We start from the raw sequence: 14,547 nt of genomic DNA on the forward strand, positions 1-14,547 counted from the left end.
CGTCGTCTAATGACTACATGCGATCCGGAGGTACTTTCACAGTTGGAAATCATCAAAATGCTTTATTTAACATGCTTGCCGCTTCGAGGGATGGTGGTTCTTTATTGTATTTCCTTTGTATTTGGCCTCAACCCCGAGAAGAAGCTGGTTGAGAAACTGAGAACCTCCATGGGGATCCAATTATATTTTCTTACCCCATTCTTTGCAATATAATAACTTAGTGACAGGATCTCCTTTTGATTTTTTTTTTTTGCTCAGCAGGTTTACACCCTGCTGAGCAAAAAGCGCAAGCAGCGTGTTTACGTATCGATCGTGCTGTGTGTTTGCTAGGTGGCTGGTTAGCCACGCTGCGCAAAGATAAATAATTTTTTGTGAAGATAATAATAATAATAATAATAATACATTGTAGGTGCATTTTGGAGGCCGTCGAGGACCCTGTACTTCAATCAAACAGTAAAACAGAATTTTCAAAAAAATAAAACAAAAAATGTGTTGATACGGCATTTAAAAAAAATAACTGTTCATCTTTTGGCTTTGTCTGCTATCTGTTACATTTTCGTATAGTTTGTATTTTAGGACCTATAAACACAGCTTTTACTTTTACTGTAGTTTAAGAAAAGTTTTTTTTTTTTGTTTTTTTTTTTTTTAAATCAAGCCTGAAGTGGGGTGTGTCGATTTATTTATTTTTTTCCCCCTCCCATCCTCAATCTGCTCGGAAAGGGGCCAGGCTGAGAGTCAGTTATTCTATTCTGCTCTATTAAACCCTGAAATCGGCCAATCCACAGACTTCGTGATTTTGACCTGATGTGCACGTTTAGTTATTAGTCAGTCAGTTACTACAATGAAAATGACAGGAGTTTGCAACCGGAATGTACAGTAGTTACCAGATAAGCTAGGAGTTAACCTTGCTTTTTCTCTATTTATTCGTCTACAACATCTTTGTATTTCCGGCAGTCTCGATGCCCTGTGGCACCATGCTGCCTCTCACAGGTCAGTCTTGGGACTACTACCGACATTTAGTCTGGAGGAGATTGTTGGCGATAACGTCATGTATGTGCTGTGCTGTGTTGGTCCTCTTGAGTACACCACACACTTTAAATGCTGTTAGCAAAAGTGTCAGTGTTTTAGTGTGCAGTCTCTCACTTTTTAAATTTAAGTTCATCTGTTAAAAATCGGTATGTGGGTCCTAGGCTAAAGACAATTAACACTGCTGTTAAGGCAAACGTAGAAAAACCTCACCCGCAGATGAGGGATCATGCTGAATACAGACATGAAGTTTTGGCATGACCAGACATGGTATCTCATGGCAGGAACTTTCCTCCGATAGAGAAAAGTCATTACGACCCACCTGAATGTTACTGCAGGCTCAAGAAAGCCCTCATGACATTCAGCAGAGTCGACCGACCGAGTAATGAATGTCATATTATGAATCTGGGCGTCGTTTTTTTTTTTTTTTTTGCTAAAATAAGACTGCGATGAGCTTTAATACTTCGGCTGAACATCTCGAGTCAGTTGCCTGTATGTGTCTACACATGCATGTACGTATGCAGCGGTTGGCCTTGTCATCGTATGCATGGCACGCATGCACAGTATGTGTCAGCACGGGTGTGGAGGCAAAGGGAAGCGGCAGAGAGAGTGAGGAATTGGAGCAGAAAACAGAGCGGCCTGACATAAAGAAATCCTGGATAATTCTGCCCTGAGATGTGCGAGTAGAGCATCAGGGGTCGTTTCCATGGCAACCTTTGCCCAGGGAGATCACTGACCCCTCCCGCCACGCGGGACAAGCGGAGAACCGCTTTTGTAGGTCACATATGGCACCAGCGATCCAATCAGGTCTAATCTGGCTGGAGTTGTGGCTCATAAATTATAAAGGGGGATGCAGGTTTGCACACTGGTTTATCCCATTGGCAGACTCAACTGTAGGATAATGGCTGTGTGCAACTGGATTCGTTGACCCGTTAAATGTATATGTCAACAAATTTATGTTGTCTATTGGAGAGGGAACACAATAGCTCAATAGCACATGAACCCAAGCCCCCCCCCCCCCCCACCACCACCCACCCACATCCTCCTTGTACAGCGTGTTGTTGCAATCTCCAATGCGCAAATGATTCACCCCATGCATGACGATAGAATACTGTAGTCGCTATAGAATACTGTAGTCGCTCAAAATGGACTGAAATTTTAATTGTAAGCATCTTATTATTACTCAAAGTGTAATGGCTTGTTTTATGTATGGGTAAAGTTTTTTAGTAAGTAAGTAAGTTTTTTAAATTGCATATGTATTTCCTTGATAGAATAGTCAACTTTCTGAAGATGTTCTGCACAGTCCACAGGGGTAAAAAATTAAATTCATTTTCTGAGGTTTTTGCCAGATCATTAGATGCAGAATCTAAATTCAAATTTCCATCTTTCCGTCTTTCTTAAATCATAATTACTTGATCAAGCAACAGGTGGATGGAAAATCAAAAATGTGTCAATCCATGATTTAAGAAAATAAAACGTTTGTCAATATCTCAGCTTTATCAGAGGTCAGCGGTCTGTTGAATTTTATTTCTTGTCAGTGTTTGCTTTTAATGTACATTATTGTACATTTCCTTTCGGTCGTTTTGTTTCAGTGACAAAAGTCTGACGGGTGGAATTTGGGCAATTTTAGGTCCCAAATTTTTGTTGGTAAAATATTCGATGCATCACTACTAACAACCATTCACATCCACACCTATGGACAGTTTAGTCTTCAACGAAACTCGCATGCATGTTTTTGGAATATAGGAGGACGCTTGTGTACCTGTAGAAACACCACGCAAGCACAGGAAAAACATGCAAACTCCAGAGGAGGATTTAAGATCAAAACCTTTTAACTGTGAGGCAAACCTGCTAACCATTAGTACCACTGTGCTACTTACTGAGTCAATATAGTTGAAACTTCATCAAATACCTATTCCAAGAAAGCCTGTGGACTTTTTAGACTACTAGTAGTAACTAGTCATAGAAGTAGTAGTAATTCATAGAAGGGGAACTAGTATTAGTAGTACTGTAGTAGAAAGATGGTAGTGGTAGTAGAAGAATAGTAGAATTGGCATCACTCATCCAAATAGCGTCCAAGATGGCGCGCTGCGTGTTGTCCCTAAATACAGACAAACATCTCAGGACCTTTGGCCATCACATCCGTCCCGCTCAATCCCCGTCGCGGTTGGTAATTTCATGAGTGAGCTGCTAATAATCACGGGTGACTGGCTTCTCACCTTTTGCGCTACAATCCATAAGTGAAGGCACAGCAGTCATCGTGAAGCCCCTCGGAGGCCATATGGGCAACGCTGGCTGCCTCGAGTCAGTCGGTTAGCTCCTCGATGCTTCTTCTGTTTCCTTCTAGTGAAAGGACATAGCTACAGAGATGTTATTACTGTTAGTTAGCGATGGAGAGGTATGAAAATTTCTAAATTATCCCGATGATCCGTATTAACATATTGCTAAAGGACGTTGTGAATCGGTGGGGAGAATACTTTGAAGACATCCTCAATTCCACCGACACGCCTGTCTGCTAGTTCTAGTCTGGGCTTCCCTGGTGAAGCTGCTGCCCCCGCGACCCGACCTCGGATAAGCAGAAGACAATGGATGGACGGATAGAGTAGACGAGTGCATGAACATAAACAAACAATAAATTAAACAATTCGATTAAAAATATTTACTCTCCATCAGGCTACTACATACATACACAGATTAGTTCAATTTTTAACAAAGTTCAATCATAGCATAATGCATTTCAGATGACTATTCACAAGGTTCTAAATCCTACCTCCAAATTGGCTACATTCAAGCTTTTAAGATGACTCAAGCACTTTTATCCAGTTATTCGTCCCTGCTTTAGTCGCCAACTCAGTGATACCTGCACTTCAGGGCTAATTTCCCATTTTCCCTCCACCTAAGGAATGAGTGGACATAGACTGGTTGTGGTTTTCCCTCTTGGATCCACATTCTTTATTGTTTACAGTATATGAAACGTACAGACACCAGCTACACTTACAATAAGGCCACGGTCAAATCAGTCCTCTCCTATCCTGACCACATCTGGGAGGGAGTCTGAGTCGTAAAGTCTCTTATAATATTAGAAATAGGTCACAAAATTTGGCACTAGCATTTCTTTTTGTCTTGAGTTGGCAACACTGTCACTCGCCCTCAAAAGGCCCAAGCACACGCTACAAAACTAATACTAACCGTTTTAGATTTTTATCACAGTTTAGCAGTGAACCGTTTCAGCCCAAGTTTTAGTTGATAGCAATGGATTTGATGGTTAGACATTTTTTTACTTTAATAACAACATTAGACAAAGTATTTTCCTCTGTACTGTAACTCCAGTCAGAATGGAACCTATCATTTCTTGCACAGTGTTGCAGCCGTAGCGCCTCCCTTGAGTCGACCCTCGCGTTTCTTAGACATAAAGCGACGGCACTCAGCCGGCTTGATGTGCGCCTACACAAAGAATAATTCACAGCGTCCAGTCGCAGTCAAACAACTCAACTGTCGCTCTTCATCTTCCTCAATGTCGTCTTTTATGCTCCAGTCACTTTCCTTTGGCTGGCAGACATAAATTGATTTAAATATGTTCAGGGCAGAAAAGCAGGGCGAGGTGGGCCGCTGGGGGGTGGAGGGGTGCGGTTTATTTCAGCTCCACATGGTTTTGTATGTCCCCCCCAAAAGCACATTTAACATTTGAAACTGCTAAAAATGTATGATCCAAGCGAGTCCGAGATCACCGCTAATTTTGTTAATGATCCTTTCCACAGCAATTTGAAATTGTAAACTAGTACACAAAGTTGAACAAGTGAGTTAGTCCATTAAAGCTACAGTAAATAAAACAGCCAGCGTCAAAAGGGACCGTCAAGTCCAATCGGTCCGGACAGACTCTTGTTCTCATATTGTTCTGATAAACTCTGCCGCTGTATCTTTAAAATAACTTTAGGGTTCACTGAGCTTGGCGCGGAGCTTTCTGGTTCACTCAAGCTAACACAGCATGAGCGATCGGCCTTTTTTATTTTTTTTTATTTCCCGCCTCTCTTTCTCTCTTACATTGTGTCGTACGATGTTTGAGCTCTCAGGCTGCTTGTCGTAGCACAGCAGCACTTCTCCGGTCATGGCGAGTGCGACAGGTACGGCAGCGCGGAGGCGACAAGGGTCGAGCGGCAATGACGCTAATGCGAGGCGAAACTCCCTCTTATGTCCCGTTCCTAAATTGGAAAAATTGACTTTCCTCGGGAGAGGTGACACAAGCGCCACTCTTTGGGGACATTTCAGAGGCGAAGTGGAGGTTTCCCAACAAGCTGCAGCAACCGGCCGGGCCTTGAGGCCGGGCAAATATTTCATGAGTAATTTAATATCTGGAGCAAGGGAGCGGGCTGCACTCATGATGTCGGTTCAGACAGACATACTGATCCTGCGAGGAAAAGGCAAAAAAAAAAAAAAACAGGACCCAGGAGTGGTTAATGTACGCCATCTCACCAAGGCCGTATCGATAACACCTGCACGGATTCAGCGCTCCCCCCGAGGGCACTAAAAGTGCAGCATCCATTTTGTTTTCAGCTGCAATTGGCACTCGGTAGTGGGCAGACAATTGCTAAGACGGGAAAACGTGTGTACTATAGGGTGGGTTAAATGAAGATTCAAAATGTTCTCTCGGTGTGAATGATTGTTTGTTTACGTGTCTTGCGATTCGCTGGCGGCTAGGTGAAGGGGTACCCCGCCTTTCGCCCAAAGTCAGCTGGGTTAGGCTCCAGCACACCGCCACCCTCGTGAGTGGTGCAGAGAATGGATGGATGAATGATAATAAATGGTTGGTAAAAAAAAACCTCAGTCATTGTAAAGAAATTACTTTTCTACAATATGAACTAGTCAGTGTACAGCTTTTACAACAGTGTTACTTTATAGTCCCATAAAAAAACTAAACTAAACCAAGAAAAAGTGAGTACATCCCCGAGTGAAAATGTGTAAATTGTAGCAAAGTGTAATTTTTTATTTTTTTTCCCCCCATGAATACATAATAAAAGATTTTCAAAAATGTGAGGGCTGTACTCACTTTTGTGAGATACTGTAAATTGGATCAGCTATCCGTATGGCCATGTCGCACCCATCCATTAAGTTTGGTTAAAAAAAGTATCAGAAAAAAAAACAACAGGATAGTCCAAATTAGCCTCCTGCCATTAATTTTTTTTTAGCGGCCCAAGGCATCCATCCATACATCCATCCATCCTGGATGCATCCAAAACAGATGCCCGAGCCACCTCATCTGGATCCTCTCAATGTGGAGGAGCAGCGGCTTACTCTGAGCCCCTCCCGAATGACCTCTCACCCTATCTCTAAGGGAGAGATCTTCCCTCCAGGGGAAACTCATTTCGGCCGCTCGTGTCTGGGATCTCGTTCTTTCGTGACCATAGCTGAGGGTAGGAACGTAGATCGACCGATAAATTGAGAGCTTCGCTTTTCGGCTTAGCTCCTTCTTTACTACAACGGACCGATACAAAGTCTGCATCACTGCAGACGCTGCACCGATCCGCCTGTCGATCTCCCATTCCATTCTTCCCTCACTCGTGAACAAGACCCCAAGATACTTGAACTCCTCCACTTGGGACAGGATCTCATCCCCGACCCGGAGAGGGCATGCCACCCTTTTCCGACTGAGGACTACGGTCTCAGATTTGGAGGTGCTGATTCTCATCCCAGCCGCTTCACACTCTGCTGCGAACCGCTCCACTGAGAGTTGGAGAGCACGACTTGATGAAGCCAACAGAACCACATCATCTGCAAAAAGCAGAGATGTAATTCTGAGTCCACCAAACCGGACCCCCTGCACGGCTCGGCTGCGCCTTGAAATTCTGTCCATAAAAGTTATGAACAGAATCGGTGAGAAAGGGCAGCCTTGGCGGAGTCCAACCCTCACCGGGAACGAGTCTGACTTACTGCCGGCAATGCGGACCAAACTCTGACGCCGAACAGGGACGAACAGCCTGTATCAGGGGGTTTGGTAGCCCATACTCCCGAATCACCCACCACAGGACTCCCCGAGGGACACGGTCGAATGCCTTCTCCAAGTCCACAAAACGCAGACCCTGCCGAGGGTGTAGAGCTGGTCCATTGTTCCACAGCCAGGACGAAAACCACACTGCTCCTCCTGAATCTGAGATTTGACTTCCCGACGGACCCTCCTCTCCAGGGCTGGGCCTTTGCACTGTCTGGTGCGCAGGCCTTAATCATCTCCACATAGCCAGAAAAAGTTCACAAGTTGACATCTAGGACAAGACCCTTGGAAATGGCTGTTTAGTTCCAAATTATGTGAACATTTTGGTCAACCACCCAAAAAATGTTTTATTGTAAACCGCAGCCCAAAAACGACCCTGAGTGTATGCCAACATGACGTGAGGGGAAGAAAACATTGAAAAACCCCAAACTCCCCTCTTGTGTGCATTTAAAAGGCCTGCCACCCAGGCGGATGTGCTGAATGAAGTGCTTTGCCTTTGCAATGAATTTAATGTACTGTGCTCACTCATAAAATAACATGCAGCCATTGTGCTGGCAGTCACGCCAAAAGTGTGCACATTTTTCTCCCCATTCCAGGCTAATGCATCAAACATTTGTTAGCCCACTCAAGAGAATTAATGTCATCTGTTGACCTTTTGGGAAGCATTTTATTTTTAAAGCAAATCAGTCAGTACGAGTGATGGGTTCCTTTCACTATTGAACCGGTACGGTACCTTATTCCCGGCAGTACAGATTTTCAGTACTTCACATTTTTTTCAATTTATACAACAAGCAATAACAACAATAAATACAACAAAACAATATCCTAAGTTCAAAACAAATGGGCAAAAGAGGATGGAATAAAAAAATAATACAGTATTTTACAAATAATAATAAAGTATAAATAATACAAACAATAAATAAAGTATTGCAAAATACAAAGGGTGGCGCAAACTTCTTTGCAATGAAATACAGAAGAAACGATACTATAACAGTATAAAACAAGAAACGGTAGTTGTATTATGAAGCCAAGCTTTTCACTATGCACATATGCTGCAGTAGGGTTAATGAATGAGGCCCAGTAACTTTTGCCTTGGAGTGGCACTTTTCCTTGTTTGAGGTCTGAGTTTCCTGACCTCACAGTTTTCTTGCACACAGCCTTGGTCTCAAGTGGAGGTCGTTTCAAATGACACTCTCGCTCTTGAACGTGCCCCGTGGGCCGTGGCGCTATGCGACGGTGTAGATTAGCGCACTTAGACTGTTCCCCAAGTGGCTCTTCATTCAGCACTGCCACTTGTGAAGGCCTCAAGAGGGCGACGTCAAAGCTGTCGACAGGAGAATTGATCGCTGTCAACACATTGACACTCCACACACTACGGCGGAAAACTCACACATAGCCCTTATCTGTCACGTCCTAGGCGCAGCAACTTCCTGATGGACAGAAGTCACATTGTAATGTTGAAAGTCAAGTTTGAATTGCTCTAATCGTGTGTTAATTACCTTAAGCGGGGTGCAGGCAGACCAATTTTTAACATCTAAACTGATTTTCAAAATGTGAGCGACTTAAAAAAAAAAAAAAAAAAAAAGTGTTCTTTATGCTTTTAAAGTGTGTTGTGTACTCAAGATGACACACAACCGTATTTCTGGCAAAAATCCCAAGTCTCCTTCCACAAATCGTCATAGTACCAAACTGAACTGTGAGAGCTCCGTGTCACAGGACATCCAGACTGTCAAAGACTCTTGTTAGACACGATATACAGCACAAACACTTAACACAGCCAGTTTCCCCTCTGTACCTGCAAGCAGCTGTCTTTCCATTTCAAATCAAAATCACAGAGTCTGTGGATTGGCTGATCTCGGCGTAGTGATTTTATATTTTTAACTGGTTTACCAGTTACGATTGATGTCCCTCACCGTTTTCCTAGCACATCAGGGAGGTAAAATCAATCTTAACACGTTCAAGATCAGTTGCTATGTGCAGATCAATGGACTGCCTCCAGCAGAAAACGAGAAACAGATGCCCGTTGCCATTTGGAATCTTGGCACGTTCGCACATCTTTGTGATGTCACCCAACTTTGTGAAATTTTGGATCCAGGCTACCTCTCATTACACTGTCGGCCTACAACAACACACAATTCCTCAATAAGCAAACGCACTTTGTTTCGTAACCATTTGACTATTTTGTGCAGACACAAAGCAATTTAGTTGATTATGTAAAACCATTGCGATATATGTGAATTTTAATACATTTACATCCACGTTCACATCCAATAAGCCAATGAAATTCACTCATGCAGAGAGCATCACAAGAGGACGAGAACGGCACGACACTTTAAACACGCCGATGCTTTAGTGTAGTGTATGCTTTACTGCCTACCCACGCACTGCATCACCATGATGTGTGATGGAGGTTCCGAACATTCTAGATCACAATACACTTTTACTGTCATCAAAATGCTTCCCAAAGGTAAGAGCTATTTTAACCAGTGTGAAGAAAAGATTGGCCGAGGAAATTGTATTCCGAATTTGTCAACAATTCGTAGCGGCTGGTGCATTTAATTTTCAACTGTAGAGAGCATGTGCCATTTATTTGGGAGGAGGCCTTCATTAAGCTAATGCGTAAATGTTCAATTTTCTCGATCATGATACATTTTCATCAAGTTCCTTGCGTCCACGGCATTCACATTTCGGGCCACCGTGGAGAAAATGGGATGGACATGGCACAACGTGTAGGAACGGGATTGGCAAATGTGACTGCAAGTGATTGCCGTGGATGCCAGGCCCAGTGATAGTAACGGTAATTACCGGGGTGTCATCAGTTTACAGCGGTATCGACATTTTCAAAGTCACAAGCAGCGTGTCATGAACAAGAAGGCGTAAGACTACGTGGTCACAATCACAAGAGGCACACTCAGTTAGTGCCATACTTACTGATTTTTATTGCTTTAAATTTATAGTCAAGTGTTTCTCATTCAAATATTTAGCGAATTATGACTATACTACTCTGGTAGCGTAGGTTAGTGAGACTATGGCAGTGGTTCTCAAACGTTTTGCACAAGTACCACCTAAAACATTACTTTTTTTACCACCATAATGACTAGGCTTTACACGATCAGGATTTTTGGGGCAGATCACCGGTCAGCAAGTTAAAACAAAAAACGATAACCAATCACCGATCCGATCACAAGATGGAGAAATTTGTCTATTTACATGACTTGTTCATTTATTGTATATACTTGTATACTGTATCCATCCATTTTCTGTACATCTTATCCTCACAAGGTTTGCGGGCGTGCTGGAGCCCGTCCTAGCTCAAATTATTCTCTAGCGTTTTAGACAAAAGTTAAAACACCAATGACCTCAAGGGGGCATTCAAGGATTGGCCACTGACATACGTTTAGGTCAAATCAACATTACACGACAGAAATAATGGGTGCTGACTTACTGTAATTAAATTACTTTAATAAATACTGTTAATGACATGCTGACTAACTTTCTCACTGTCCCAGCTATATGTTGTCCAGAGTTCTTTTTTTTTTTTTTTCTCCTCCCACGCTGCGTTGCTTGAATGTAGCATGCTCCTTGTGTACATTCTTCAGGTGCTCGATCAAATTTGTTGTGTAGAAGCATCATGCAGTTTGAACAGTAACACTATGCTTAAATATAGGAAAATTAATGAAAGAAAATACAGAAATTATTCAATCGCACATAAAAGTAAATAAAATTGGACCTAACTAAATGTTTAAAAAGTTTTTAAAGAATAAATGCAAATGTGATTAACTTAAACGTTAGATACAACTTAACTATACTTGGGCAGTGACTCTTTTGCATACCACAACAGGAGCCCACGTACCGCTAGTGGTACTCGTGCCACGCTTTGAGAATAACTGGACACTGGCACGTTTCGGAATTCTGTCGTGAACCGAGGGTCTATGGCGCACTGGAAAAAAACATAGCACTTAGTTCGGCTTCCAATCAGATTTCCCCATTGTCATCCTTGTGGTGAGTGTTTTTTCCAAGTTGGAAAAGTTTGAGAAGTTGAAAGTGCTTGTGTTGTTGGGCCTCCCTTAATTGTGTTGAGTTGCGTGCCTGTCATGTAAGGCCTGTCAGAAAACGAGTAACCAATGGAAACCATATGAATGGCTAAACAGGCATGAAGCATGAAGAGGCTTTGGCAACAGATGGAATTTGCCCCCGTCAAGGCAACATCCCGTGAAACACAATTAGTCGTATTCTTACATTGCGCGGTGATACCGAAGGCCATTCGCTGACCTACATAGACGGCGGTTGGTTGAAGGCGGCGCATCCGCATGCCCCTAACGCCGCCCTCAGGAGTGCAAATAGGTCAGAGGTCGCGGAGGAGAAGCGACAAGAGACGTGGTTTTCAAACAGTTGGCGTGGCGCACACCACAATGTAACGGCGCCTGCTGATTGTTTATCACGCCGCCAATGAGTGATCCCTCAGTGTCTCACACACGCACACAGATGGAAACACAAGTACTGCAATCATACTGAATTGTAAGGGGGTTATCCTTCTACGTCGTGCATCGCAATTTTTGTCCTATACAGCCCCATTTCCAACAAGCAATACATTTTGGTTCAGTTCAGTACAGTCCAGTTTCCCTTGTACAGGGTCACAAAATATCTGGACCATCCAGTCCCATTTCTCTGTACCATTTTGACGGCTGACGTTTTGCAGCAGTACAGTGTTTCACTAAAATAAATGAATATTGGGGGGGGGGGATTAGAAAAAAAATACTTTAGAATATAGAATTGACAATTAGACAAAATATACAAGATTGGAAACATTGTAAATTTGGGGAAATACAAAAATATTACATGAAAAATACATATTACACAAAATATGTGAAACTAAAACAAAATATTTTTCCAGTATTTATTTTCATTTACAAACTAGGAATATTAGAGATAAAAACTAAAATTGATGCAAAATACTACACAAAATATTTTGAAAATAATACAAACATTGGTAAAAATATTCTAAAATACAAAATAATTCAAAAGATTACAATATTGTAAATAGATTATTTAAAATACAAAAATGCTCAGATACAAAATTACTCTACAAAGAATTCACGTCTTAGGGGGGGAAACTATAAAATATTGGAAAACAATCTAATATTTGGAAGAAATTAAAAACAAATACTGATTGTGTTAAAAAAATATTTTAAGTAATAAAATATTGGACAAAAATATAAAACTTTAAAGATTTAGAAATTACAAAAGTTTTTAAAGAATACAAAAAACATTGGACAAAAAATACAAACAGATAAAAAATACACAAATAAATGGTGAAGTCTCAAAGGCACCTGACGGTGGTATTGACTCAAAGATACAACAATACATTATGGTTGCTGTCCATTTAGTCAGCAGAGAAAAAACATTATAAGTCCTGTCCCCCTGGTCTCAATTTGGTACGCGCCAAGTGTGTGGAGTGGTTCCCTTTCCCCATGTGCGGGACCTTGTATTGCCAGAGTAGTGACCTGAATTGCACCAAGATCATCGCAATCTGAACACAAAAAAAAAAAAAAAAAACGTAGACATTTTTGACCGAGAGGAAAGATTCCAATGTGTTTTTCATCATCCGACATCGGGAAATTCCACCTCCTCTGTAGCAATAGCTGAAAGAAAGAAGGAAAAAAAAAACTCTGGAACTTGAGGTTTGAGAAGCTTAAGCGCATTTGCCCTAATAATAGGCCTCTAACTGCACTGCTAGTTATATTATCCTAGCTGACCTTAGATGGATACTTGAGAGCGTTTGAGAAGTTTCAAAAAAGCAAATGAGGAGAAACATGGAGAGTCAGAATGATGTTGTAAATGTATGTCGCGTGGCATTTTTTTTTTTTTTTTTTTTTTTTTTTTGCACCTCGTTCATTTGCCACTTTCACTCTGCTGCAACATGGCTGCTCGCTCGCCACGGGCAGAATGATCCCGTGTCCTTTTTTTGTGCCGCTCTGTCTGATGTGCTTTGATTGCAATCCTCTCCCTCCTGCCATACATATTGTATGACTACATTCTACCAGAATTTGCAATTATGTGAAATGTTATGCGAATTCCAACAAATGCCGTTCCTGAGCCAGCAGTTCAATTGAATTTGGAACCAAAACATAGGTCGATACAAGCCAGTTTTATTTATGTTGCGCCACATCACATCACAAGTCATCTTAAGGCACTTTTCATGTGGATCAGATGAAGGGCCAGAACACAACATAAGCAGGCACTTGTGCTGCATTCAAAGCTGCTGGAAAGAGTTGGAAATAGGCCACGTCAAAATGATACAGCTGACAACCGTGATAAGCCAGTTTTTGCTTTGTGAGGAGATCATTTTACTCGGTTTTTGGTAGCTTTTGAAAAAATATAAACTTACTAAAATTACTTCATCCATAAAAAAATGACATAGCGATAGAGCTACACCAATTTTTATGCAGAACCAGTTGTGCTTTAAGGTAATGTGTAGGACAACGATCGCTTGACACCGAATCAATTTTTCCCATTGAAATCAATTGAAATACCTTTAATATGCTCCATCTCCCCCCAAAAACACAATTTTTTTTGTTACATGTTTTTATTAGGCAGCACGGTGACCGACTGGTTAGAGTGTCTGCCTCACAGTTCTGACGACCTGGGTTCCATCCCCGGCCCCTCCTGTGTGGAGTTTGCATGTTCTCCCCGTGCCTGCGTGGGTTTTCTCTGGGCACTCCGGTTTCCTCCCACATCCCAAAAACATGCATGGTAGGTTAATTGACAACTCTAAATTGCCCGTAGGTGTGAATGTGAGTGTGAATGGTTGTTTGTTAAAAGATGTTATTTATTGACTCCTACATCACAACATATCAGTAATACCATACAAACACTAGTAAAAAAATATATATATTATTGGCAGATTTCAAGACTCTCTAGTGTGGGTTACCTTTAAAGAGTTAGATCAAATTAAAAAGATTTAGTAAAAAGGATAAAAACTTTTTTTTTTTTTTTTTTTTTTTTTTTTAAAATGTCATACTGAACAAGCTAATTTCAAAGTGTGTTGTACTAATACAATATAGCCCATTCCTGGGACAGGAATGTCCAAACTAAGCCCGGGGTCCATTTGCAACTCAACATCCATTTTTATACTGGGCAGCAGAACATACCAAAAGTATCCATTGGCATGGCCCACACTGCTATTTAATTAATTGTTCTGTTGTTGTTGTTTTTTTTTTTTTAATGAACTGGTTGCCTTATTGTCATTTACAGAAAGCTGTGACAAACTATCGCAGTTTTTCACAAATACCTGGAATATAAAATAGTTTTTAGCGCCTCTCAAAGAATGCCAATGTGGCCTTGGCATCCTTCGATTTTTCTGTATGTGACCCTCAGAGGAATTTGAACACCCCTGTGTTAGGAGCATTGGGATGACATTATAGAAAGGCTTTTAATGGGTGCTTTCATCTCCCAATGTCCTTCTTCCTAGCTGGAGCTACATTCTGTGAAAATGTTTATTATGACACGGAGAGTTTTTGACACTCATGTTTGCATCC

This window comes from Phycodurus eques, chromosome 10 (assembly GCF_024500275.1).
Source record: "Phycodurus eques isolate BA_2022a chromosome 10, UOR_Pequ_1.1, whole genome shotgun sequence".
NCBI lineage: Eukaryota > Metazoa > Chordata > Actinopteri > Syngnathiformes > Syngnathidae > Phycodurus > Phycodurus eques.